The sequence below is a fragment of the Phalacrocorax aristotelis genome, chromosome 7, assembly GCF_949628215.1.
Source record: "Phalacrocorax aristotelis chromosome 7, bGulAri2.1, whole genome shotgun sequence".
NCBI lineage: Eukaryota > Metazoa > Chordata > Aves > Suliformes > Phalacrocoracidae > Phalacrocorax > Phalacrocorax aristotelis.
The window spans coordinates 2,038,513-2,066,337 of NC_134282.1; the positions used below are offsets into that span (position 1 = coordinate 2,038,513).

Consider the following 27,825-nt stretch of genomic DNA (forward strand, 5'->3'; position numbering starts at 1 on the left):
TGCACCCTGGGGTATTTTTCCTTAGCACATGAGAGAGGGAGGGGAGGTGGGTCTTCTGCTTTGTTTCTCTGTTGAGTAGCTGCTCAAGAAAGTGAAAAAGAGACCATCTAGAGTCATCTTCCCCTGAATGCCTTGCTAATAGCTGCCTGGGATGGATTTCTAGCTGTGTTAATTACCTCTAATAGGCTGCAGCTTTGTGGCCAGCCTCACCTCTCCCCAGGAGGTGATGGCCTGGGGGGAACAGGGGCGACCTCATCGGATGGGACCCCGGGAGCTGCTCCTTGTGGCCAGAGACCCCTTGCCTGTGTCTTCCCCCAGTGCTCAGCACCGATCACTTGGGCATCTTAGCACCTGTGGGTACTCAAGGGAAAATAAATGTTTTAGCTCCTACTAGTTTGGTAACATCTTTATAAATATGCATATAACAATAACGTTTTTTTAACCTGAGATTTCCTTCAGGTGCCTGATTCTCCTGATTTCAACCGGAGCATTATCTGAATTTCTGGGAGTTGTAATGGGAAAATAAACCTTGAAAAGGGAGTTTAAAGTGTTCCTATAAAGACACAGGGAAGTTTTCCTTTCCTCCTAGTGCAGAGATAGACTTTTGGTCTATCTTTGATTTGTGCACTTGAAAAAAAGAAAGCTGGTTAAGAGTTTTAGGGGCATTTAGTATCTGTCTACACAAAATCTAGGGCTTAGTTGTGAAGAGATAGAAGTAAATCTGGCTTTATTGTTTCTCTTCCTCATTTAAGTGATCACAGAAGAAGCAGCCGTAGCCCCAGTGCTCAGACACGCTCCTTTCACGTTTAGTTTTTTCTCGTATTGGTGCAAGTCAGAGTTTGAAATTAATTTTCTGCAAGTTTGTTTGTACGAAGTTTGGCACAAAGCAAATTCAAAACTTGGCACGGCAACAGTGAAGGGGAAACCATTCAGAAATCCAGAGAAACAAGCCTGGCAGCGTTTCAGCCTTCTCCACCTTGATCTAAAATCTCACTTGTGAATACCTGGACTAGTGAAAAATAGGCCGGGCTCCTCTCTTCTCTCCTCCATCATTAACCTGGTAGTACTCGTTAACTGACAGGCCTGTGGGTCTCGTATTATCCCCTGACGTCCATCACAAAAAAAATGCCCTAATGAAACAGGTAACTGAACGGTTCGGTGTGAGAGTGTGACTTCTGCGATGGACCGGACATGTCTGTGGGTAATGTGAATGCTTGCAGTAATAATATTTAGCACTAATAAATTAGATCTTTGGAACGGCCGTAAAAATTTATGCTTCAAGGCTTAAGGTTTATCTCTGTCAGGATAAGACCTTCATTGGCATAGATTATCCCACATTTACCAGTTAAGGAACTTCTCGTATCTTCCCTAGAAGACCATTACTGCCTGGCTTAGACAAGATTGTGTCAAGGCAGAGGTTTTTCCTTACCGAGGTGGTTCTCACACCGGGTGCACCGACCCAGGGGGACGAGGCAGAATGGGTATGATTCCATGAATGTAAGAGTAGGAGACATTAATTGGGGTTTAGTCTTTGTGCTGGGATTTGGGAGACTGACTGCATAATTCTGCTTTAGGCTTCCGATGTGTTTTTGGACAATACGCATAATTTTTCCGTGCCTCTGCTCATCTGCTTTTAAATAAGAAAACACCTTCCCTCTTCCCACGCCTTTCAGTCGAGCTACTAACCCTGTACTGTGCAGGGATCAGTTCTTGCTATGGGCTGCCACAGTGAGCACCTGGCACTGCACAATCGTGGAACATTGATTGAATTTGAGGGTTTTCATTTTCTATCGTGATGCTGTTGCCACTCTTGGTGATAAGGATGACAGCTGTAGCTTTGCATTTTCTGAAGTTTATTGGTTTCAGCATTTGTTTTTATGTTTCATTTTCTTGTGTTAAAAACCGCTTTTCACGCATAATAGCCTGTTTGTTCTATTTTTCAGTTGTGAGGATGGATAGTAAAGACAATCGGGAGTTAGCAGAATGTGAAGTAATTTGACAATATCACTAGAATCTGAATGAAGAAATCAGGGTTAATTTATGATAAAACACTTTTGCAACACACGCTCGGTCCTATTCACACAGATTTAGTAAAAAAGATACCAGCGAGGCGCATCTGAAACGTCAGGAGGTGGGGAGATGCTGTCAGATATCATTTGTAACTGTTTTTTCATGTCTGGATATAAAAAGTTATAGATGAAAAATGAGCTAGAGAGGAAAAGGAACTCTGTTTGGATAGGCAATGTTTCCTAGTCGTGTGCGTGCAAAAGCCAGAAATATAATGTATAAAATACATGTAAGGAGGAGTGGAAGAAAAAGATATACTATCCTGGGAGATGTGTGCCTGAGAATGTGAAAGGCGGATGCTGCTTCAGATAGGGAAGATTTGTTTCTGTAGCTCCTATGAAACCTCATGAATGAAAATGTCGTTATGGATTTATGATATTATCCAGTGTAATTTAATGGCAGGCAACAACCTCTTTGGAAGAAGAGCTGATGGTCAGATTCCCGTGATGCCCTTAATACATCCCCCCACCCAGAAGAAAAAAATAGCCAAAGAGCTAGAAAATAGTACGGTCTCTAATTACCCTTCTACTTTTCACTTCCCTGGCCAGACCACCGCTGCTCTGCTTCCCTCTGCCCCAGGATATTAGTTATCGTGTAACCAGCCTCAGGTGGCTGCAAAATAAACATTCAGTACCTGCGATACGGCAATTCCTTTGCAGCTGCTACTCCCCTAATCTTTCATCCCTCTCTGCCGCTCACACCGAACGCTTTAGAAATGCGAATAAAGCCCTCCAGGAAAGCGAAGCAGCCAGAGAGGTGGTGAGCGTGTGTTTGGTTGCTGGGGTCTGCGCAACCTTCCCCGTACGAGGCGCGACGCCGGCTCGGCACTCGCTCTCGGGCTACACCCGGCGCTGGGTCAACGCGCGTGGCTCGGCCGGGTGACCAAGAGCCTGCGAGGGCAAGGGTGGCCAGAGGGTACTGCTCTCCTAACTGCGTGCGGCACCTCGCGTGGAGCTGCCGTGGTTTCGCTCGCTGCACGTCACCAGTTCGGCCCAGTAGGAATCTCCGCGTCTAAGGAACACAGAGTGGCCAGCAGGATAATGCCAACGGTACTGCAAACATGGCCAGCTGCTTGCTGCCCTGCCCCTCTGAGACGCTGCAAAAACACGTACCTAGGTGTAAAACTCACGCAGCCATCGTGCACGTGCTTTGGGTGTCATTTTTTCTGTGAAAGATACACTCCGAGCTGTCAGCCTGCCGTTGATCGGCAGTCCTGCTCCGAGGAGGGACGAGAAGCGGAGCGAGAAGTGCCCAGGTGAGGCTGCGGGAGGGCTCTGGCTGCAGCGGGGACTTTGGTCCTGCCCAAATCCAGCCTGGGGACCGGCCGTGGGTCGCTGTGTGGTGTGATGCTCACGGGCACCAGCCCCACCAAGCTCATTTTCCCAGCAGGTCCCCTCTCCATGCAGGACCCTCCTCAGTACCATTCCAGTGTTCCCCTCCAAAGGTCACTGTGCATTTACAGCGGTGGGAGAAATGGGGTGCTGCCTCTCCTCCCCCGGCTCGGGTAATGCCTGCGGGGTTGTCCAGTGCCTTTTGCAAGTGTTGCATTCATGTGCGACGCCTAAACGCATTTAATTGGTCTTTATGGCTACATGTTTGTCTTCCACCTGGCACAATCCGAGACTTTAATTGGCTTCCATGTAGCACGCATCAATAATAAATACACTAATTAGATAAAATTGCGCTTATTAGTTTGGTAACTGCTTTGCATTACGTATCATGCATTGAAGGTACCCAAACGTTGCTGGGCGGCCTCACCAACCAAATACACAGGCACTCGTTCAGAGCTCATGCCGGGGACTTTCTCCTGTGCCTCTGCTTGAAGCAGCTAGCAATGCGAGTGCTCCATCACAAAAAATAGAGATTTTTCAGTATTAGGTGACGCTGTTACACATCACGCCTGTTTTCTGACCTGTAGGAAAGGTGTGGTGGCTGCTAGTTGTTTTATAGGGCAGGCTGGTGATGAAAGCCCAATGCCCCCGTCCTCAGTTCTCTGTTTCCCAGGGAAGTCTGAAGGCACTCTTGATGCCAAGCTGCTTTGAAAATCCAGCCCGTAATTTTGGCAAACTCTTTGAAGATAAAGTGTTGTTATTGTTGGTGTTCCCAGCTCTCAGCGGACCCCAAATTTGTGATGTTGTATCTCTGTCCCCTACCAGCCAAAAGAAGGCAGTGCGCAGCCACCTTGTACTGAACAGAAGAAAGGCAAGTGCCTTTGTCATACCTCTGATGAAGTACTTGGATTTGATTTTTGTATCAACTTTGAGACAAGAATCAAGCTGGTGTTCATCCAAAAGAGTTTGTTCATCTTTAGTTGATTGAAAAAGGTCTTTATACTCAGTCTCCAGCTATCATTGGCACTGTGCTGTGTAATCCCTTCTGTTGTGCTATCGGACTCCATCAAAATAGTCAGGGATTTTTCCCCTCCATCACTGAAGGTTACTTTTCATATCCTGATCCCTTTAGGGTGAGGTGATTTGACACCTAATATAATTTTCAAGGCAGAATATATTATGAAGGCAAAACTAAGCATTAACATTTATTCTCTGATTGCCTTTATACACTCCTAACACATCTTGGCGCACTTAACTCTTTTATAAATCTCTGACATCTGCATAAGAGATAAAAGTTATCGGCGTAAATAAATGCAAAAATCATTAAGGATGCTGTCACAGGTGACTACGATATTTATTCCTGCATATCTGGGGGCTTCTAAGGCTTACGGTGTCATTCAATAGAAATTACAAGGTTGGGTTTTTTTTAGTATTAACAGTTGTTAAATGTGTCAAAGCTAGTGAAGTCAGAGGAGTTTAACAAAGACAAATATATGAGCAGCATGACAGCTGGTGAAGTTCATTGATGAATTCTAGTAAGATTGATTGGAAAGAATCATCTCAACTTCTTGTGTGTTGGTGGATTTTAAATTAATTATATTTTAACTGCTGTGGAGACAGGTCTGAGAATAAATTTGTGGAGCCCAGTATGAGTGGCTGCTCAACAAATGAGAGAGGAATAGAAAAGTAATCAACATTTTAGCTGTGTACAGAATGAAAAAGAAATCAAACACTGAAAATATTATTACAGTGCCATTAACATAAATCAATTGCATGCTCTATCCTCAGAATCTTTTTTCATTTCTGGTCATCCTATCTCATAAAGTCTTTAATGGGTATAAAAAGAGTCCGGAGATTGACAGTGAAAATGATTTAGAGACGTGTGGAGATTTTTGTAAGAGGGGAGGCAACGAACTGGGACTGCTTAGAAAAAAGCTTTAGCTCCACCAGGAGCCTTAAACACCTCAGCAGGGCCGAGGCAGGTCGTAGGTGGAAAAAGTGGTCCCTCGACCACCTTACGCGCCCCCTCCCCAGCCCTCGGGGTCTCCGAACTCCATGAGCATGTTGGGTTTTGATCGGAGGCCCCAGAGGCTTGCAGTTGTGCGTCTGTTGCCAGCTGTCACTCCCGTTGCAGCGCAGGGAAAGGCCCTGCGGCACTGACGTCCGCGGCAAGCAGGAGCAGCTCGCCCCGACGTATGGGGCAGGCGCGACCGACCGCAGCCGGGCCCGGGGCTATTCCGAGGCCTGCGGTTACAGAAACAGTCGAAACTTCCCAAAACGCTATTTAACATGATGCAGTTCTCTGAAAGACCGATGGAAGGGCTCGCCCTCGATCTGTGCCATGTGCCCCTTGGTGGAGGTGGGATTTCAAGCCTGTCTCGTCAGTGCCTTGTCCAGGAACCTCGGTTTGGGGAGCACCCAGCGCAGCACACCCGCTGACTCTGAGGATTTTAACTCCCTGCCCCCTCCAGACCCCACAAAATGAAGCTGCTGGTACCTTTTTATCATGCTAAAATATTTGCCAGAAGTTACCCACCTACTGGATAATAGGATTTAAAAAAAATATCTAGAAATTTCTGTAGGTAAAGAGAGTGTATATCAGTTTTATTGAGCAAGCTAAATATTTTAAAGGGTATGTTATCTCACTCTTCAAGGTATGACTCAAACACGCAGCCACAGCAGGTTTGGGAAATGGTTCCCTTCTCGGCAGATTCCTCTGCAGTTTTGTGCCGTCCTTGGAGGACACGCGTGGGCTGGTGGGATCCCCAGGCACGATGCAAATTGGTGTTCCCATGGGCAGGGGAAGGAGACCCGTCTTCCCTGCCATTGCATTTGGGGTGGGCTCAGCCCCCTGCTCACAGAGGTGCTCCTGAAAACCTCATTCCCTCTACCTTTCTCCTTGGCAAATGGAAGAGATTAAAGAAATAGCATTTCTGAGCGAGACGTAAATAATGTTTAATGAGTGGGCCTTGGACTTGTAAAAAAACTCATGCACTTACGCTTAAATCATGTTGGTGGTTGATTTAGAGCCAAATCCTGCCGGCCTTACTGAGGCAATTAGCCTGATTATTGCCAGAGGGATGCTCACACGGCTAAGGTGAGCAGTGTTTGTTCTTTATCCCAGACACCAGTTGTCTGTGCAGAAGTAGTTGTTGCCGCGTTGTGGTGCTGAGGCAGTACCGTGACGGGCACGGAGAGGAACCTTCGCACCCAGACGAAAACCTGGCATCCTTCAAAGAAGAGGGATGGACAGACAGACCACCCACCTGACGCTGCTCTGAGAGGAAAGCTAAAACCCGATGGTGAGAGACGTGACCTCGCGTGTTTGCTCTGTGGGACTGCAAGCGCTGTTGCTTCCCCAGCTTTTCCAGAGGAGGGGACCACCTAATTGGATCTACAAATGCCATTTATCAAAAAGAGCATCTGAAATCTTCCCGTGATATTTTTTTCTGTCTCTCCCTGCTATTTCTAAGGCACCTATCAGTGTGGTACATAAGTACCATCTGGATATCTGGCTAGTGACCAGCAGGCTGTGATATGTGAGGCTTTTTAAATAGAGACAAGCAGAACGGAGAGTAGAAAGAGTAGACAAACAGAACATGTTTTAATGGAGGCTGAAGAAGGCATATATTAACTCAGTGACAAAGAGGGTTGGCAAAGCACCTTTGCCCAAGATTTCCTGCTCAAAGAAGAGGTGGAGTACATGAAATCTTCTAGGAACCTCCCCAGGTATATTTAAATCACCTGGGAAGTGTGCTTGCAAGACTAACAGGGCTGCTGCATTGACTCTGTAGGTGAACACTCACCACAGAGCATGAACACCTCTGCAGAGGAAACGTCTTTCTGCTCTGCCAGGAGAACCTCTGCACCTTGCGCTGGATGCCAGCGCTCGTTTACGTTCCCGGCACAGATGTGCTGGGGTTTTATTAAGGAAGGGCACAGCTTTGAGATTGAGAATCTTGATTTCTTCCTCCCTCACCCTGAATTCAAGGAAATCTAGAGTTTTTATTTGGCTTATAAGAAATCAGAGAAACTTTACAAAATGGGAATTTGCCTTTTGGATCATCCTTAAGACCTTATGAAGAGTCTAGCCCAAGGTTTTAGTGTGAAGACACTTGTGTCTTCTTGCTGATGGCAAATTCACTGGTGTCAATAGAGTTTACTGTTTGTGTTAGCACTTTGCCCCGTGTGGGTGCCCGTGTGTGCCTAAAATAACGTCTCAGTCTGGCAGAATATCGGTGCTGAGAAAACTTCTGTTGCCAATTACTGGGGATTTTCCCTGAACTCTGCTGGTTCTGGAGCGGAGTTGGGGCTTCTGGTGTTACGACAGAATTTCACAAGTTCTGCGATGGCTTTTGACAGTCCAGGTCCCAGCAGGGCGAGACTCCTCACTTGAAATCAATCCACTTCATCACACAGGAAAAAATAAACCCACTTAGAAACTCAAACCTAGTGTAGAAGGGGATCCTCTCTGACTGAGCTGAGTTACTGCAGGTATCTCCACACGACAAGTGTGCTCATGTAGGGAAGCATCTAAAGTCAGGCGCACCTAACAAAGACATCCTGTTCACGCTTAATGCACCGGATAAATTGTCTTAAAATGCAGAGGTGTTTTGTGAGTTATTAGTGAATAAGCGCATGCACATATGCATCTCTGAAGAGATTTTTAATTAATTGTTTTCAGTCATTTTCTCTTTGTAAAATTAGAACAATGATGGAATAGACTGACTGTGGGGTTTGGCCGAGGAAAGATTATACTAATCCACTTGAAATATGACTGAAACAGAAAGCAAGAAGGGATAAAAGCAATATTTTTACAAAGCTTGTTTACCTGTGAGAGAATCTTTCCGGATCAACTGCACACAAATTACTGGATCATCTTAATTAAACTCTACCAGAAAAGATTTTGCTGTGGACTTTTTGGGGTATTTTACAACCAGTGACGCTTTTTACAAGATGGGGGAATACGTGTTTCAAGCAATTAATAATTGGAAGAGCAGAGTGGCAGCAAGATCAACGTGTTGTATGGAAGCAGGCAAAGAAGGGGAGTTCGTCAGAAGTTTATGCTATACCCTGATGCATCATTAACGTGGGCTTTCAAAAGTCAGGGGACTTTTCAGTTGCAGATCATCCCGTTAATAAAATGCTATCTTTGCAAATGAACTTCCTTTGTTCCCTGCTTGGATTATTGCTCCCCATGCCTTGAAGTGTATATGCTTTGTTGAAGGAATTGAAAGATGCCCTAGTTGCATTGATGTTTTCCATTCAGGCCTGCTTTCTGACACTCTTATTTCCTGGATTGGTAAACGTCATCAAATCACAACAGTCATCCTTACACCTGCTCTGCAAGGACAATTTTTCACAGCTGAATCAATTCTTTCCCTATCACCACAACAGCAGCTCTGGAATCCAACATACAAGCTTAAAAACTGCTCATCGATAGCTAGATGGGTCCTGACGATCAAAGACCAATAAGCGCGGACAAGCTGTTGTCCTTTTCTGCCCTTCACTTCTTTTACAATCCTTGGGCTCTGGAACATATTGCTGGGGTCAAGGCGTGGTTATCTGAAGCCTGCTTCTGCAGCAGTCTCAGTGGGTCATTAGGACAGAGTAATTTAGGGGTGTTTAGCTAGAAAACGTGCTGTGTCAGGACTGACTGCTCCTTGCTCCCCATACCTCGCTCCTGGCTAGGCCCTTCTGCTTTTCTTGTACCAGCTTTAGTGCTCGTTGGCTCCCAGCTGGGCTCCCTCAGCCAGCCAAAAGCAAAGCATGGTTTTCTGGAGGTTTTGTGAGCCGAACCGGCTCCCAGAGGGCCAGGAGAGCCTGGCAAGGTGCAGGAGGGGGTGGCTGGGTGGGAAGGGGAAGCAGCAGGAGAGCGAGGGGCAGCTGGAAGCTGCCAGGGCAGCCTGGCTTCTGGGTCCCTTGGGCCGTCCCCCCAAAAAACATACCCACGTAACCAAGGTCAGGGAGTCGGTGTGTCTGGCAGTAGCACTGAGGTGCACGCCGGCTCCCGTGGATGGAGAGGGACACAGCCTCCAGAAGGATTTTACATTCCTTTGTTTCCTCTGACTTTGATTTAACCATGGGCTCTGATGCTTTAAGTACAAGATATTAATTAGAAGTGGTAGGGAGTGTGTCCCAAAGGGGCCATACTCCTGGTCTTCTCACCATTCCTAGTTTGACTTATTTCAAGTTATTGCGCTGAAACATTATTTATTCACTCAGGAGCCTGACGTTTATAAGGCCTATCCAAATTTGCAAATAACTAATGGTTGTCAGTAAGAAGTACCACTCTGCTGAGGTGGAAAATAGCTTGCCCACAAGTAAAATACAGCCAAGGGTACTGACTGTTTTCTGCGACACTTCTTTAAGGCAGGCAGTGTTATCTCGTCCCTTCTTTGGTTCCGCGCCTCAGCAGGCACACAAGGACAGTGCTGTCCAGACGGATCCTGCCAGGATGGCAACCTCGGGCAGATGAACCACTTTGGGCTTAAGAAGAAACTTCAGTCCTGCCCTGAGCCACTGAAAGGGAAGCGGGGGAATGGGAGAAATGCTCTTTTGTCTCCTCTGGTCTTCAAAACCCTTCTGGCAGTCATTCATTTAGGACAATGCAGTGGCACACAGCACGGGAGGAACACTGAATTCAGACAAAATTTCTGGGTACCTGAGGATGGCTGGGGCATGGGTCCTGGCTGGTTATTGTGCCCATCACGTCTGCAGTCTGGTGATCTGGCTATAACCCCCTTTTAGTGTTTCTGAGATGCTTAACATCTATGGCTTGTTTGAAATTTTTCTCCTTTCCCCTGAAGGACACCTTCCCTATTGCTTTTGGATCTACCAGTCCCCTGCGATGGGGAGCTGTGGGGCAGATCAGTGCCAAGGATTCAGCAGGCAAGATAGGCTCGTGCAGGTTTTGATGAGGTTTTGTCCAGTTACGTGGTGCAAAGGCTTGCCTAAAGAGCTTCTGCAATTACCAGAGTAGTTTTGAAAGACCGTTGAGGACCTCAGAGCTGCCAGGTCACTCCTGTGGAGTTTTAGTAGATGATAAATAAACAATGGGGACACCCAGGTGCACTCATGACTGTTGCTGCCTCCAACCTTTGAAGGACCTTAGGAAAAGATGCTACAGCTCCAAGATGTTGCTGTGTGTCCCTGCAGGGCTTGCCAGTGGGAGCTCTCTGCTCTCGACCGGGCATCAGAGGCACCAAAGCATGGACCAGAGGGGCAGCTGGCGAGGTAGGCAGAGAGAGCTGGGATTTGACTTTTTCTGTGTTTTCCCTTTAAAAATTATCTACTTCTTTAAAAGTGGTCCATATGAAATTATCCCACTTGGCACAAGCAGAGATGGGGGTTAATTATGGGCAATAGGACAGCTTGATATTAAGAAAGAAAAAGAGGTATTGGAAGACCTAATGGGAGCTTTAGTGGTGTCCAGGGGGAGTTTCAAGTGGGAATTTCATTCCAGTGTACACAGAGTCAATTTTTGTCCTGGCAAAGATCCTCTGTGCTTGCTTTGATTTTAGCTCCTCTGATTCTTCCCATTCTCTTACCCTCCCCAAGAAATATTAACCTGGAATTACATGTGCCCTGACAGAATATGGAGGCACACGTACCGCCCGCAGTGTCACTCGCTGTGCGGCTCGCAGGGAGTGTTTGCTGTGTGCAACGCAGATGCGTTCCTGTTTTTAGAACAAATAAGGATATTTAGGATCTTTGGACTTGAAAAATCATTGAAGAGGTAAAAAAGGCCACCTAACGGGGGCGTAACACTGCCGGTTGGCTCCGCACAGTCACAGCAGCCCTGTTGATTCAGCACGCACCTGGTTTACTCTGCATAAAGCGGGAAGTAGTTGGACAGCACAGCTCACTCGGTAGGAGACCTGAGGTTTCCTCCTATATGTTATAAGTACAGCGCAAAGATAATTCAAAAGGCAAATATATTCGTGTTTTATAACCTTTTCCTCCTTGTTTGTTTCTTCGTCAAAAGAGATTGATGTTTTGACGGCTGATTTTTTTTTTTTTGCCTCTGAGACAACACGCTTGACAGAAATTCTTCACCCAACTGACTTTCACTGCCTTTAAACCACGCGTCAGGTATTAGTTAGTTTTCTTCTTGTCTGTTATTTTCACAGCTCCTCCATACGTCCCTGGCATGCCATCAGACCCCTGCCTGACAAAAGCTAAACCACCTCACCTCCTTGCTTGGCTGCACCTGCAGTGAGCACCCCCGTAGCGCCCGCGTGGGGAAGGATTGGGAGCGGCAGCTCCAGGGCTTGCCGTGGGCTGGGTCTGGTAAGACCATAAACCTTGAGGTTAATGAACCCAAATTCATTAGATTAATTGTTGAAAATTATACTAGTGTGTTTATGTGCTTACGCTCTGTCAGTCCCTACCTCCCACATATGTACTCGACATGCGGCGGATCCCCCTCTACCTATGGTCATCCTTATTTTTTCCCTCTTTCAATGTTTTCTCTCCTACGCTCATACATCACCACTGATGCTCTCTTGCTGCCCTCCCCGTTGACCTCTTCGTCTCGTGCAATGTGCAAGACAGGCACAACAGGAGCGGCTACAACGTGGAAAATGTAGAAATTTCCACGATGGTGGTATTTTCCCTTTTGCTTTGGCTGCACAAGCAGTTTCGCCAGGTGTCGTGGGCTTATACAGGAGCGTTAGGGAGAAGGTAGGGACATGGCAAATGCTGTGAGAGAATGGCCCATGCAGCACGCGATGGATGACGCTGACTGTTCATTTTAACTGAGCTGCAAGGATTCAAACACTTTTCATGAATATTCATATGAAAGTGAAAGCTGTTTAACCCGGCTCTCACATCTGTCTGGTGGGAGCACTTCAGCGCTTATGTGTTGCTCCTATGACTACTTGCAAGACATGAATTTTAAACCTGACTGCTCAGATAGTGATGGAAACCCAATACGAAACAGTACGCTTGGCTGTGAAATTTGCAATTCACTTCCTGCTAGTTAGCTGTACAAATCATCTAATCAAGGGAACGCCACATGACTGAACTAAGCAATGCGGGATGAATTTGCAAACATTTGCCATTCCCAAAAGATCTGGAAGCCAAGAGTTATTCACTAAAGAAATTCCCAAATAATATCAAATAAATACATTAGAAAATTGCGTGAGCTCCGCAGACAATTCATAGGCAGAAGGGCAAGTGAGATTCGCGGCAAAAAGTACTCACTGAGCATCTGAAGAAAACAAGGAAATTGTTTCTCAGTGCAGTGAATCAATCTGATGCAGTTTGTTTCATTATCTGCTGTATGTCGATGGAGCAAAGGGGATGCTGAGAGCTTCGGAGTCACTTCTGACAGGCTCTCAGATGAATGGATATTTGCTGCTGGCAGAAGTTTTTGTAAGTGGCAAATTATTCTGGAATAGTTTTGAAAGCAAATTTGGTTTTGTATCACGGGATTTGCAATATGTCTTATTTTACAGCTGAAAATGTCTGAAATATTAACCTGCTCCTGCTACAGAATTTTGCCTTGTATTTGCCTTACCCGGAGCTCTGTGTTCAGCCTCGTTCCCTGAGCACCGCCGCCTGTATTTCCATTGCACCGTTAGAGCGCTGTCCTCACTCTCACTTTGCAAACCCTGCCCGTTTTGCAGAGGGGCTGGGGGACTCGCCCGAGTCCCCCCAGAAGGCCGTGGCTGGGCGCAGTTTGAGCGCCGTTTGCCACCTCCTTGTGGTTTTACCCTTCCAGCCCCTTCCCTCAGAAAGGCACTGAAGTAAAGCAAAGTAAAATTGTCCGAGCCTCTAGACAAAAGTGGGACAGGGAAGACAAAGTAGGTACTTGATCTCCATATGCATTGCTTATTTCTGAGACAGATTTAATATCGCTGCATAAAATCTCTTTGATCCACACTGCAAACTGCTAGAAACGATTTCTTTGGAAGAAAGTTTTCACTCATATCGTTATATACCAAGTGGTGAGGATAACACAGGTTGAAATGATTTTTCCCCCCAATTTGCAATGCAGAGTAATGCACTTGACTGAAAAGTTGTTGCTTGGAACTGATGGAGAATATTTATGTTGTGTTTCTTAAAAGGAGTCCTTACCACTCCTGAGCCAGTGTTGCTTCTCTTTGGCACAAGCTCTATCTACTGTGACCGAATGCATTGAGTGTTCTTGTTGTTAAATTATCATCAGTGTTTTGTTATTAAATGAATTATATCACAACCTATTTACAACGTAGTATAATACACTGAAATTCTCCTTAAAGGGAACATTAGTTAGCGTGAGTAAATTCAAATGACTTGGTAGGTCCCTGCTGTATAGCAATTCTTTTTCTAATGAAGATCTAATGAAAACAATCAGTCTAACAGAATTCTCTCAAGTTGTGAGCTTTTGACAACTGTATTGTAAAGTATGCCTGATAACACCCACATTAAAGTAGATTTAAAATGGTATCATAACCTTAATTTTAAAATTTAGCAGAGCAAGGGATAGTACACCCCTTACTGCAAGCTCTCAGCTCCTTTAAGTGCATTTTTAATAGCTCCTGTGAGAAGCATTTCCGCAAGCAGAACGTTTTATTGTTACTAAATACCGCTCACTCCGAAGTCTCTCTCATGTTTGGAAATGAAACTTTAATGCACGAGTCCAAACAATTCATCAACACAGGGAACATCACAAACACACCAAATGATAAGGACTCCGCATCTGCATGCACGTAAGGTTTTCACTCGTTTAGACCCCGCTGCTTATCTCGGTGAGGGTCATAGGCAATGACAAAAACGCAAACTTGCAGCCCAGCGCTGCCCAGGACCCCACGCAAACCTCACCACCCTGCTGTGCCGCGCAGACCCGGCTCTTTGATGTTCAGACATTTTCTTGTCTGGTAATGCTAAACAGGCGCGTCAGGGAAAAGTACACGGGGCTTCTAACCTTGCATATCGCTTCCTGGACTTCTGGCTGGGGAGAAACACGCTTTTTCAAGGGGAAGCTTCCCTGTTATACTATTCCCCCCTCAGCCCTCGCTCCCAGCCTGTTCAGCATCCGACCAAACGGCGTTTACATCCTTCCCCACACTGCTGTTTCTCAGTGGGAGGGAGGGTGACAGGGGACTGGTGGCGGCACAGGGGGAAATCATACCTTTTTCTGTCTGAGACTACAATCCTTGTCCAGCAAAACAATGCCAACAGTGCAGAGGAAGCTTTGATTATGCAAAATGGATGGACACATCGTGCTTTTTTTTTTTTTTTTTTGCAATAGGTTATAACCTAAGGAGTTCCTCACGTGGAAAATCCCGCCCGCCCCCCCCCCCCCGCTCTGTTTTCCCCTTTTCAAATGACATCGGTGGCACTCCAGACACATTTTACACGCTAATAGCATGTCTCCCTCATCTTATAGGATCCATAGCTCTCCTCTTCCCCTTTTATTTTAGGGCAGCTTCCTCTCTCCCGCCTCAGAAACAGCCCAGCTGGCTCGGTACAAAAGGAGTAAAGTGTTTTCTGCATGACCTCTATGTATTTTACTCCGTGGGAAGAGCAGCGTGGAATGCACACTCAGCAGGCGGCGAGATTCGAGCCAGTTCGTCCTCGAGGCATTTCTGCCATAAAACGCAGGACTATCAACAGTATTTCCACCCTCGGCTCTCCCCTCCGTCCCATCACCCCCTCCCCACCACCGCCTCGCCGCTGCCGACTGCACCTGGCTGCGCTGGGAAAGCCGGGGAGCAGCGCACAAACAATGGGCACCGAGCAGCAACAGCTCCCTTTGTTTCCCATGCAAATCCTACCTCCGATAGCTGTCACATCTTCCTCCGAGGCGAAGCCTAATTATTAATAAACAGAGATCCAGCGGAATCCTCCAAACTGCCACCAGTTGTTAAGCGCTGTCATCGTTCCCTCCTGGTGCTTAAACCTTTTTGGACCATTAAAGTCACAACCTCTGCTAACTCATAGCTTAGTACTCCCTGCTCAAAATGTCTGAAAGAGTTTGAAAGAACAATAGGAATGACAAGCACACTAGACAGCCATGCTTGAAATTAGTTATCTCAAGCTGACTTAAGGCTGTTTTGTGGTGCTTTTAAGGCATGCTCTCAGTAGGGTTTCTTAACCTAGGCTAGACATGCCATTCCTGCTTTTATTCAGCGCTGTAATAGGATGCCTGCGAGAAACGCAGCGATAGGTCTAACCCCATTCATCCCTCCGTAGTTTTTAAACCTCCCTAGGAGAGGAAATAGCTTCAGTCATCCTTAAACTTACTGAGGCTACTGTTTCTGCAGAGCAGGGTTTCACACATTGTTTTGAAACTAAGGAGAAAACCACTCCCGGGAATGGAAGGTGCCGTAGCTCTCGCGACTGATGCGAACAGCAAAATGAACGCGACGGCATCCGCCCCCACCGCAAGCCGGGGCTGCCGCAGGAGTTAGTGGAAGTAGTGATTGGAAGCTGAAAGTTCATAAAACTCTGAGAGGCAGATGTGGCATGAAGCGAATTAGGGGGACGTATGGACCCTGCCGTGGTCTGTGTTTACACAGTGGCGCGCACGCTATGCTTCCTGGAAGGCGAAGTGCAGTTTGCAGGTAGCACAGCCTTGCGATCTGAATTTGCAAGTTGGCAGCACCGGGGATAACGATGGGCAGGAGAAACGCAAGCGATGCACTGGCATTTGCGGTGCCTGTGATGTGTGGAAGAGGGGTGGTGAGAGGATGCTATTGGATACTGCTGTTTGTAGGAAAACCGTGCGCATCCCTAGATCCCGGAAATATCTTGGAAGTCTCAGTGCTCTGCTGAGACTTTTTCTTCTTGGTTGTCAGTTAATGACCAGCCTGGGTCAAGACGGGTCAAAGCTTGTGAACATCTGCTGTCAGTTCAGTGCTGCTGATCTCGGTGTGGTCCCTAGTGGGCAGATGTAAAAGCCACCAGCACAGATGTGTCCCTGCCAGCAGCAATGGCACGCTGGCTGAAGGGCTGGAGAGGCAACCTGCTGCCAAGGCAGGCTGGGAGAGAGCAAGGGGGGACTTAGCACTTCTGCTGCTTGTTCAGCACCTGCCTAACTTCTTGGTACCACCCGGTTCACAGCCCTTGGCTTAAAATGAAAATACCATGCGTGGAGACATCTCAGAAATGAATGGTGGTTAGAGAGATCAAGGAGGAAATCAGATCACAGCAAAAACCTAGCCGTGGCTGCCTCACCGTGTGGGAGTGAAGGGGTTAAGAGAGCACTAACGGCAAACACACATTAGGTTTTTAAATGGCTGGGTCCTGAGGGCACTGAGGGTTGGGTAAGGTGCGATCCTTCTCATCTGAGAAGATCTCATTCGGATTTGTGTTGGTCCTTTGCTCTGGTGACTGTTAGGGACTACCTGAAGGTTGCCCTTGCTGGAGAGGAGGCTGCTGGTCTGTGCTGCACCAGCTGGCGAATTCTGCCTTGCTCCCAGGGGGAAAGTGGCCAAGCTAAACCCCTTTTTATTACCACAGAATCCCAGGCTGGAAGGGACCTCAGGGATCATCTAGTCCAACCTTTCTAGGCAGAGCCCAGCCTAGACAAGATGGCCCAGCACCCTGCCCAGATGATTCTTGAAGGTGCCCAACGTGGCTGAGCCAACCCCTTTGGGGAGATTATTCCAGTGGTGACTGTCCCCACTGTGAAAAATGTCCCTCTCGTGTCCAGTCGGAATCTCCCCAAGGGCAACTTGTGTCCATCCCCCCTTGTCCTCTCCATGGGACTCCGTGTAAAAAGGGAGTCTCCATCTCCTTTGTAGCTGCCCCTTAAGTGCTGGTACGTGGGGGTGAGATCCCCTCTGAGCCTCCTTTTCTCCAGGCTGATTTCCACATCGTTTCCTGCCACCAACACGCTGCCAAGGGCTTTACCGAACAGTGCACTAGTGTGTGCTACAGCCCCTCCTTCTGAATTGGCCTTCGTGGGAACTGCTGAGGCAGAGCAAGCGTGCTGCTGGTGTAAGCAAGCCATAGATGCTGATGGGGACATCTGGGGCTACCACAAGCATGATGTTTGTCCCCAGATCAACATTGCTCCTACCCAGGCTGCCTTTGCGCCCTGTGCTTCCCCATGCCTGTACTTGCTGTCGCTCCTGGACGTCCTCCCTTCCCCTTTTCACCCCCTGCACCTGACACAGTCGGTGTGTTAGAGGGGAGGTCTCAGGGCTCCAGTCTGGTTTCCCAGTTTACAGTGGGGGATTAACACTGGAAGCTTCTCCCAGAATTGGTGAGAGCAAACGGGACGTTTAGTTTTTTAGGCACAAGTCTCAGGGTGGGCTGTTGCATGCCAACTCCCAGCACATCTCCCAGAACGATACCTGCTCTGTGAATAATTTAAATAAAATTTTCACTGCTATTTATCTAGTATTTTTCATAAACACTACATTCGCTTTAAGGCAGAAGACAAAAAGGGGGAAAAAAGAGTAGTTCTCCTTGTCCTGAGCAATATACCTGTGCCTCGCTAAGGGGCTCGCTGCGGAGCTGATTTCTGAGTGGGATGACACAGCAGTTCAAGAGACGTTAGGGAGATTCCTGTTGCAGAGACACAGGTCTAGGGGTGCTGACTTTGTTGATGACCTTTTGAGAGATTTCTGTGCTGAACTGGACACAAGAGTGTTCAATGACAGGTTAAAGTAGGTGACCATCGCCACCCATGTCCGCAGCCCACCAATTATGTGTGCTGTATACAAGGTGGCTCATAAAAACCGGATGACTATCCCAGCTGCCCACTTCCTTATGCGGTGAATACATTACCGATGGACCGCCCCGCCACAGTGATCCCAAAGGCTTCAATCCTTTGCCTTAGGTTAAAGTCACTCAGACTTGGTGGTCAACAGGTGATAACTACCCGTGAGTGCTGCGCACTGGAAGGGACAAGGAGATGTATTTTCATTGGGTGGTAACTGAAAGGGGGGCAAACCATTCAAGATGTGAGGTGTAAGCCAGCGGAGGATGATCAGAAAGATCTAGGGGCTGATTAGTTCAAAATGGCTCAGTCTTAGGGAGATATTCTGAGATGCTCCCCCTTTCCTCAGGCTTTCTCTAATCACTGAGCAGCAACAGCAGCTGCCACCAGTGTTGGGGCTCATGCATACTCCCCGCCCTTGCTATGGCTCTGCTGCTGTTGCATTTTTCTGATGCTCCAATCTGCTCCTTGCTGGAAAGAAGATACAAAGAGCGGTGGAGCACTGATCTCATCAGGTATGGCAATTTTCTGACTTCCTGGACTGTATGAATGCTGCAAAGTAGGATTGCCCTGGGAAACAGAGGGCTCACACGTGCTTTCACTTTGACCTCCATCAGCAAAACCCTATTGACTGCTGTAGGAGCTGAGATTGCTGCTCCGCTCTGCAGCAGTAGCCACTCTGAGAAAACTCATTGCTTGCAAAGGAGTTGCAACAGTTTAAAAAGCCTCTGTCTGTTTCTGACCAGTATTTGCTTTGGAAACGGCCAAGGGGGATGAAGGAGAGGAAGACTGCAGAAGATTTGTAGTTTGCATGCTGACTGTAAGTCAAACAATATAATGAATTGAGCGACTAATGCATAATTTCATTATGAGTCATGCTAATTATAAAGAGAATTTGACAGACACATAACTAGAAAGTGTAACTATCTGTTACAAATACACATTTCTAATTGCACAGGGAAATACACAATATAATTAAAGCTGCAGGTTACACACACAATAACCTTTTCTTCCCCTGTGGTGACAAATTCTCCAGGAACAGTATGAATTTGTTTTGAAGTTGCATACCTATCAGACAGTGTTCTTTCTACCCACTCGCTGAGTCTTTTTGAAACAGCAGCAGGGAGCCTCTCTAAGCCATAGATACTTGGTGAGAATCACGTATTAAAGGAATTGCAGGAATGATCCATCGACAGCTCTTCCGTGTTGGGTCTCTCTATGGAGTGTCAGTGGTCAGTGCAGCGTTACCCTGGCATAGCTACAGCTGTGACGTGCACAGCAGGTAACAGATTGTATTAAGTATGTATAATTACAGTGTAAATGAAAATTAGTCTAAACAAGAAGAAGGACCGTTCGAAGAGGCCAAATTCTGTCACACACACCTAGGTAACTCCTGGGTTTTGTGGAGCCTGAACTCAGGACTGAGCTTTGCAGATGGCAGCTGTTCCCTAAGAAGGGCGAGTCCAGCATGGGGGAAGGTAAATTCCTAACAGTTATCTTGGCTACATGCATTAATCCCTTCTCTGTCCTTTAAATGCAAGAATTATCAAGAAAGCTGGTTGATGTCAGTCCCTCAGTTTGCAGCTCTGGTGGGTCTCCCTTGCCTTCTGCACCTTCAGACATGCTGCCACAGGAAAACACAGCCAGGCTGCCCTGGGTGACTAGTCATAAACTGTTATCTTCAGCATCAAGTCAGAAATCACTTGTTTATTGATGGTGAAATGCAACCCTGTGTTTGGGAATAGTCTTGCAGTCTCTCTTATGCTGAGAATCACAGGACACCCAAGTGTCCTGGGAATCTGTTTATTTAACTGAGTTGTATTACACGGTCTCGCTAATCACTTCCACGTGCTGCTTGATTGTCCCTCTTTATATGCTGACTGTCTTTTTCTTGCATAGCTCTTTTTGAGCCACTCGCCTAGGAGAAAATAACTACATCTGGAGTGGTGTTAAATGACCCAGAAGTTGCTGCTTTGCAGGCTGACAGCATTTGATGCAAATAGATGGCTCCTTGCTGTGAAAATCTCCTTGGTTGACAATCCATTGGGTACTTTTGATGATAGTTGTCTGAGGAGTTAAAACACTGGCTCCTCTTTGCATATTCACAGTATCATTCTAACAGAACTGCTGGTATTAAATTCTTCCTGCACAGTTTCAGTGGAGGCCTTTCTACTCCCCGTTTGTTCAACAGCTGCTGGTGTGCATTGCTCCTTCTCTTTGCCTTCAGCTTTTGCCATCTGCCATCATTAAGTTGCCCAGGTGTCGGAAATCTTCTTCCTCTTCTCTTGTAAACATTATTCTGCCGCCTTCTTCACTAACTCAACCTTCATTTATATAGAGGCTGATAGATCAGGCTAGCTGTTCTCCAAACATCTGCTACACTTCATACTTTATGGGGGCGGATGGAGAACAGAGTATGTATACTTGCTTTGCAAAAATAGAGACTGGTTAACTCTTCCTTCGCTTTCCTTTCCATCTCCGAAAGCCTACTGTTCTCCTGCTTTTCCACTTCTGGATGTGCCAGTTAATTAATACTTGCCAGCTGGGTTGTTACCTGGAGCAAATATATCATAAAGTACAGCTAATTTTCAGAAACTTCAAAGCTTCTGCGTATTGTACCAATGGCTAGTCCTCAGTGGTACTGAGGAGCAGCAGAGATGGGACATCCCTGAGGCAGCTGTCAGCAAAAGTGTCGGCATAAACCTTTTTCCCGCTTTAGACTGCTTCTGCTGGTGCAAACAGGGGCCACTCCACTGGCTTCGGTATGTTTTCTGCTCAGATACTGGTCAGGCATCTTTTTATGGTTAGGTGGAGGGGAAATCCAGACTGAAAGAGCATCTTTCACAATAACGGATAGTGTAAACTATTGAATTCTTTTGGCAGAGATGATGAAATTAAATGATTTCTGGTGCGCCTAATCCTCCTCAGTAAGTCACGGAAGATTGACCGTGAGTTTGAACAGCAACAAAACAGATTCCAGCAAAACAGGCTGCTTACACAATGCTGCTTGCTGGGCCCAGTGAATGTTTACTGCTGAAAGGGTAGTAAAATATGTATCTGAGGATGCACACCCAGTTGTTGGGGCCAGTCTCCAGTGCGAGCGTTGAGTAATTCCAACAGGATTTCATGCTTTGGTGATTTTACTCTCCTCAGTACGGGTCTCAGTATCAGTGCTTTCAAAGCCTGGTTTTGTGTGCAACTATTGGGCAGAGATGGTTTCCTGCTCTGAACAGTTCTGCTGAGCAGCAATTGCTGCCTGCTGCTTTCTCGTTTGTTAAGCAATGGATTACTGTTCAAACATTTGCAGCCCGTGTTGGTCTAAGCTCTGTGTGCAATTCTCCACATTTACTCCTCTCCTGGAATGCCGTGATCAGAGGTTGTTTCTTGCTTGTTCAGTAATTTCCTGAAGCATTGCTCCAGTCACCTCTGCCGTGATTTCCTTGCTTTGTGACGGGTAATGCATTGTGCTATTCACCTTTCACAGAAAAAACAAATTGGCCACTTAGACGCGCTCTGATTTTTACATACAGTGCCTAGCTGTTTCTCCACCAAGCCTTCGATGGCTTTTTCTATTCATACGTTCCTATTCCTGTGTTAATATTACTTCTCCAGCAACTCTATGGCTAGCTAATTCTTTCCTTGCCTTCTTCCACCCCCTTGCAGATCATTTGCTATGCAGTGCTCTCCTTTCCTGAGGATTCAAGTATCTCCTTTAATCTGTTCTTCCTTTTATTCTTTACTCAGCTGCTGCTTTGCTTTGGTGGAATAGTCACTACTCTGATGAAGCTCGTGCTTCTATTTCTGTTCTCTCCCTTTTTGAAAGGTCTTTTGCATCAGCGAAATGCCTGTTTGGGTTTCTTTGATGATTTGGTGCTGTACGCTAAGCTCTGCACTCCAGGTGTGAAAGATCAAGTTGTGGAGGGAAAGGGACTCTGCCATGCCTGGGCGAGGGGAGTTTTCAGTGAAGCAATGACAGAAGCAGTTGCGTAAATAGCCTGGGAGGCAGGATCTGTGCTGTGGAGAGGCCGTTTTGTAGCACCATGCCTCAGTTTCCCCATTTGTAAGCTAAGAATGATCCTCTGCCTTTATAAAGTGCTTTGCGAACTTTGCCTGACAACTGAAAGGTGACAACTGAAATTCAGTCTTGCGAAGCTTTATGTTGTCGCTGTCTTGCTGAGAAACTTTAAATTCAGAACAGTAAGAGCCTAAAACAGCCTAAGTGGCCTCCATATTTTGTGCAGTGTGGTTTACGTTGTGTGTTGCTGCTGCTCCTGAACGCACAGCCTCCCTTGCAGCTTCCTCGCAGCCGTCTCGCTGCTGTTTTACTTGTTGTCTTTGGACTAAAGAGCACCCAGAAGGAAGGGCTGGTTTTCCTGTGTGTCCAAGCAGTCGGAGCCATCAAGGTCACAACTTCATTGACTCCGTGGGCCTCTTTCGGTTCTCTTAAGCTGAGGACAAGCAACACATCTCATGGCGCTTGCTGTGGCATGAGCATTAGCAGGCGCCTTTAAGCTGCGGGGGTGTGCTGAGGCGTGCCTGCGCAGGACAGGCAGAACAGCACGCTCGCCCGCAGTGGCCCTCGCCTCCCCTCGGGCTGCGGAGCCAGCGGTTGCCTCCACGCCAACGCCAGATGCACGGCGCGTTAGCAGGACCGCGCATGGAGCTGGGGGTTTGCACCCTCTGGGGTGGCTCAGGGTCATGCCGGGCCCGGGAAGGGGGTGGCAAGGAAGACTCGGCAACTTTTCTTCCATTTTCCCCCAGCACTGCCTTGATATCCCCAGTCTCCATGTCCCTGGCTCTCGTGTCTGTGATTGCCATGGTCACTTATGAGGGTGAAGAAGGATTTCGGTTAGCCCGCTCCGTGGCACGGTGCTGCAGGGTGTGTGGCTACCGGCAGAGGATCTATGGTTGTGAATATGAAAAATTCACCAAGGTTCAAAGTCTTTCTCCATTTTCCTGTGTAAATCTGCAGTGACTGCAGGGATTTGACTGTATTTACTGAAGTAGAGTTGTTTAGGATTTATAGCGCTGAGGGCAACACTTGGTCTTAAACATACATCTCCAAAGATATATAGGTTTCGTACAAAGTCATTTCCCCCACCGTGAAAAACTTCCAGCCCCTGTACAAAGCTGCCACCTCTTCCCCATCGTCGCAGCAGCTGAGGACACGGGACGTGCTTATGGATAAATGACTTGGGGGGGGGAAGAAATGGTATTTGGAAACCAAGCAGATGCTTTCCAAGAGGAAAAAGGCAGAATGATAAAGCTTTGCCTTTAACACAGGCCACAGGGACACTCCTTTGGCATAAACACACGTTTTTTCATTGATAAATCTCTTTTTTCCATCCTCCCTGATAAGTTTTTCAATCTCACATATGCAAAAATATTAATGTATCATCAAAGGCTGAAGTGAAGAGGACTCCAGAGGAATTTAGCCAGTGAGTTATCTCTGTTTTTAATTACCTAACACTATTTGTTTACATCTGTTGGAAATTATTTTATACTCGTTATGCCTATTCAAGTAATGCTGCATTATTTCTCCACTTTAGGTAATTTTTAAAACAGGAAAAAGAAAAAGGAACAACTTGTCCCTAAACACACCTGTAATCTGACCTTTGCTCTGCTCTGAGAAGTTTTGAGTAGATTCTCTAAATCTTTTGTGTCTGTACTTGCTCTATTTTAAGACTCTCTGAAATAACCTTGACTCTAAATTGTGGACTTTAAGGTAGGCACAGAAGAGGCAGTGCAAGCTGGGGAGTTCACCCCGAGTGGGACGAGGGGCCGTGTCCTTAGCAAGAAGCACTGCACAAGCATTTGTGCAACTGTACACAGATCCTACCCCTCGGTCGCGGGGGCTCTCAGCTGGAGCTTTAGACCACAGAAACCAGCTATGTTTTAATGGTGAGTAAATACAACAAATCGGGGAGAAAAAGCATCCCAGAAAGCCCTTACTTCTGCAGATAACGCCCCAGCTCCAGCATGACCAGCCGGGTGTTGCAGGATCAGGCTCGGGGGATGTATTTTGGCCTCAGCTGCCTGTGTTTAAAGATCAAAGCACCCTGGTGTGCCCCCCCCCCACACGCGCACCCCCCGCCCCGCGTCTCTAACCCTTGGCTCATGCATCTAATGCGCCCCCCTCCCACCCACAGCCGCTGCAAGAAGGATGCGTTTCCTGTACTTAGTTTTCATGCTTGTATTTCAAATACCTATTGGTGCAGTAAACTAGTGAAAAACCCCAATCCCGGGAAACAGAGCACCCCTTGGGGGAGGCGTGACGGATCCGGTATTGCAGGGACAAATCCCCCCAGGGTCCTGTTTGTCTCACACAGCATGTCTATTTACCTTCCCCCTGCCCTGAGCTGCTATTATTTTTGCATGGAGGACTAAACCAGCTCTGTCCCTTCTTCCCTTCTGCTGCACACTGGCTCCTGCTTCGCCCTCCTCGATGCTGTGCTCAGCTGGCTCATTAACCCCTGCCAGGCTGGTGGGCTTAAGCCACGCTCAGCCTTCAGCAGCAGGCGAAGGTAATCCCTCAGAAAGGGCAGGCAAGTCCTTGGTGCGCCTGCCCGGCTCTCCAGAGATGCTGTACTGTCTGCGGGGTGGAGGCAAATAACTGCAATAGAATAACAGGCTCTCAGCTCTCCCAGTAACGCTACGTGGGAGCAAGTCCACCAAAAGAACAGAGTATCTCTGTCCCTCGTGGTCCCATGCAAAACCTCTGCCCGGGTTTAATTGCTGGCTGGTACGAAAGGGACGGAAAGCCCATGTGAGCAGGGAGGTCTCTTAAGCTGTGAAGAGCTCAGGGGGCACTGTCAAGCGTGGAAGCTGCTACCTGGTATTGAAGTGTGGTTTGCTCTCTCCCCGTGGGTGTGCATGGGGCATTGTACAGTGTAGCTGACTGGGAGCACTGGGAGGGTGCTGGGGATGGCTCTGGAGCGTGGAGCTCCCTGTGATGGGGCTTTGCGTTGCCAGGCTTCCCGCCTGAGCCTGGCATGGCCTTTCCCAGCAGTGAGCTCATTGAAACCTCCGCCGCAGCGCGAGGTACGAGGGCCTCCGCGCCCTGCCTCAGCGATGGCCGCCTGCCTCACCTGTGGCCTTGCAGGGTTTAAATAAAATACCTGTGTGGAGAGCAGTTCCAAAAAACGAGTAACTCGCCCGTGGGTGGGAGGCGGAGTTGGCTCCTGTGCCGATGCAGGGGTGGGCAGTGCCTGCCACGGCATCGCTGCTGCCGCCCCTCTTTTCTCTATAGGGAAGCGCAGGGGGAAGCCTAGGTGGGGGCTGGGCTCGCGTATGAGGTCGGTGATGACATACTTCAGCATATTTGGCAAGACAGGCTTTCAAACAAGGGGAAAATCCAAACTACACCTTTCAAAGGGGTGAAGGAATTGAGGCTCCACTTAGCTCTGAGCTCCACCTGTGTAAATAGAGAGCAACTCCCTGGCGATTTGACAGAGCTACCCCTACCTGTGCTGGTGGAGACGGGCAGCGTTTGGTCTTGCCAAACCCGGGATAACATGCAGGTTTTTTGGTCTGGAGCCAGTTAGGAACCCGTCACTGGACTCGCAAGTGATGTGTCTCCCACACACCAAGATGAAGTATTACAGGTCTGAGTCCAAAAGCTGAAGATCTGCTTTTTCTTTCCCCTTTTGCAAAGAAATCAATCATGTGTGTTAATTATTTTGGACGTCTTGGCCCTTTCAGGGACCACTCCATTGTGTCAAGAGCTGTACAACCACTGAACAAAAAGACGCTGTCTGCCCAAAGTTATTCATGTGTTTCATTTGAGTAGCCTCTTGATATTTTAGCTACTAGAACATTCCTTGAAATATTTGAGATACTGTGAAGAAATTTCATGCCGTTAATTTTTAATATAGCTATTTTTAATGAAATAGAGGATGGAGATGCTGCGTTTATGTATTTGGTGTAATATATATGAGATTTATTCTCTACTGTATAATTACTACTGTCTGCTGTAATTCCTGACTTTAGATGTACAAACGCATTTTACTCTTAAAAACTTAAATCCCGAAGTGGGGTTTTGCTCTGGAGATCTTTTGTCCTTCTAATAATAAGACTCAATAATGTTTGAGTATGATGGGAGAACCACCTAAATATAAGTGTGAGCCCGGTTACTGTCAAGCAATATAGTTTTACAAAGGAAGTCTTAAACTTCCCTGAAGCTCGTCTGATTTCAGTCAGTTGACAGGAATATAAATGAGAAGGAAATTTCCCCCTTTGCTGGCATCTGATTTCTGAATTGGATTAATTATGACAAGAGCTTTTTTTCCCCTGCATTATCAGATTTGCTAAAACTTCCTTACTAGGTTCATAAAACTGTTTTGTGAAACAGAGAAAATGGAGTTTTTTCTTTGCCACTGAGTTCAAATTTGACTGAACTTTCAGCTGGACTCTGGTATCCTACTAGAGTCTGTCTTTGATAATAGTCACGTTTCATTACTTTCTCTCCCAATTCCACTCACTGACTGTTCGTTTTATTTTTTATAATAGATTTATTGTCCATGCAAGGCTGGTTGAGACGGTCCTAGAACAGCTTGAGTGAAATGCCCTCATTTTTCTTAATTTTCATTAACTTTATTGTTCATATGTAGTATAAACAAGGTAGTAGCTGTTGAAATGGTGTCGGTGCTCCTACACCTTGGCATGCATGCTAAACACGAGGAGGGGGGATGAGACGCGGAGCCCCAGGCAAGGGCCGCGCTGAGTGAAGGCGTAGTAAGCGGCAGGCGCAAGAGTGATGCAATGGACAGTCGGCCACGAGAAAGCAAAACCACAGCATGAAGGTGTGATGTGACCTTGCGCAAGGCACAGCGTTTCTGGGACTGAAACCCCTCCAGCTCACGGCCTTCCGCCCTCCTCTGCCCCCGTCTTCCTCCCTCAGATAAACTGCACCTCTCGTGGGCTAATGATCGCTTTTGGGCTCACCCGTGGGCTAGATTGGTGAAAAGCTGGCGGTGTTTATTATCTGGCAGGATACAACCACACCCGGCCATCTGCCCCCAAAGCACGCAGGGGCACCAAAGGTTTGAGGGGGAAAAGTCAAAACGCTGGCTGAACAAAGGAAAAGGAATTCCTTGGTGGGTAGGATGAAGGAAGAAGGGAGAGCAAGGGAGAAAAAAAATGTTATGAACAACTTGCTGAGATAAATTTAGCACACAGGAGCCTATCAGGGCCTCAAATCCAGGTCCTTTTCCATGAGTGACCAAAGGAGATAGAGATGCTTAAGAACTCTATCCTCAGCCAAAAGGCTGTGAACGCCTAATAGCCCGTTAGCTGCACCACCCAGAAACCTTTGGATCAAACCCAAGCAAAACACATGCAATATTCTCATTTTATTTTCATTTCTTATCACCCGCTTCTATGCGCTTCGCAATTCTCTGGCCTATTTCAGGGAACAGATTCCCTAATTGCCGTGGGAGAAGATACAGCATTTTGTTTCCACTGGGCAAGTGGAAGTACAGGTCTCACATTATTTTTCTAGATCTTGGTCTGTTTGATTCCTAAACCCCTGATTCTGCACTTTGACACTGTAAAAGCCCCATTTCAAATCTCTTTTGAAGTAGAGAATGCAGAAAACTCCAAACATAAAAGAGAGTAGAAGAGCAGGTAATGGAGGTTAGCTGCTGTTCTGCTGCGGCTTTGCTGGGGCCAATATGTAGGAAATCCGTCTCCAGATGGGGCACTGGTCCTGTCTCCCCTTTGTACAGTACTTGCTTAGTATATTTTAAGAGAAAAATACGATTGATGTGA

The 27,825-nt window shown here is 47.0% G+C and overlaps 1 protein-coding gene across 5 annotated transcripts in view; it reads right to left on the bottom strand.

Moving 5' to 3' along the window:
- KCNMB2 (potassium calcium-activated channel subfamily M regulatory beta subunit 2) overlaps positions 1-27,825 on the bottom strand; it is a 151,272-nt gene that overhangs the window by 86,429 nt on the left and 37,018 nt on the right. The window contains exon 1 of one of the 5 annotated variants that reach the window (XM_075098439.1): positions 15,164-15,712. The exons of the other annotated variants lie outside the window; for them this stretch is intronic. The gene's annotated coding sequence lies outside the window, so the exon portion shown is untranslated. Of the gene's footprint in view, positions 1-15,163; positions 15,713-27,825 lie in introns of those variants that run through there. 5 annotated transcript variants of the gene reach the window in all.